The 804-nt window shown below is 61.9% G+C and overlaps 1 long non-coding RNA gene across 1 annotated transcript in view; it reads right to left on the bottom strand.

Moving 5' to 3' along the window:
• Positions 1-555, bottom strand: part of LOC102495952 (uncharacterized) — a 14559-nt gene extending 14004 nt beyond the window's left edge. The window contains exon 1 of the long non-coding RNA XR_334249.2: positions 461-555. This is a non-coding gene — a long non-coding RNA (uncharacterized LOC102495952). The remainder of the gene's footprint in view (positions 1-460) is intronic.
• Between the last annotated feature and the right edge of the window lie 249 nt (positions 556-804).

The raw sequence follows: 804 nt of genomic DNA, 5'->3' as shown, positions 1-804 counted from the left end.
CCTGCAGAGACCTGTCCATCCAGGAGCCTCTTCTTTTCCCAGCCAAAGTGAAATTCACTGTCAGCGTGTCCCGCTCAGTGGCATTCAGGCTGTGTCCCCAACCCGTCTAGTTCCAAAACAGCGTCATCAGCACCAAAGGAGACCTTGTGCCCTTGAAGTGGCCACTCCCTGTTCCACTGCCCCTGACCAATCCCCATCTCCAGGGACCTCAGGGCCCTTCATATAAGTGGGACCACAGGCCATGCACTGCCTCCGAGCAGCCCAGGAGCCGTGCTGTCTTCCCAGGGGTCCTCAGCACTCTCTCAGGGCTTTCCCTAGAGCACCCCGCTCCCTCAGCAGGTATCCCCAGGAGCCCACGCAGCCCCCTTCGGCACCCCTCACAAGCACAGTCACCCTGTGTGGTTATCGCACGCCTGCCTGTGTGCTTAGACTCCACCTCGTAGGTACGGACGTGCCTGACCTGCTCACCGCCGTGTACCAGGGCCTAGCCAGACGTGGCACACGGCAGGCGCTCAGTAACATCTTATGAACCGAGCGGCCGAACGAGCGTGTGTGCGAGCCACTGCCCATATGGAGGTCATCTTGCTGGCCCCTGGCAGTGACACAGGAAGCCCCAGGCCCGGGGGGTCCCGCTCACGTCCTTATTTGGACATGAAGCAGGCCAGTGCTGGGTGTGGTCTGTGAGGTCCGTGCCCCTTCTGACCTCACAATGCCCGGGCCCCTGCTGGCGTCTATAAGAGGCCGCGAGCCGGGCCGTGGCTCACAGCCCACGAAGTTCCACCTGCTCACAGGTTGGCTGGCTCA

The sequence above is a fragment of the Tupaia chinensis genome, unplaced genomic scaffold (assembly GCF_000334495.1).
Source record: "Tupaia chinensis unplaced genomic scaffold, TupChi_1.0 Scaffold000182_1, whole genome shotgun sequence".
Classification (NCBI taxonomy): domain Eukaryota; kingdom Metazoa; phylum Chordata; class Mammalia; order Scandentia; family Tupaiidae; genus Tupaia; species Tupaia belangeri.
This window is presented reverse-complemented; position numbering and strand designations above follow the sequence as displayed.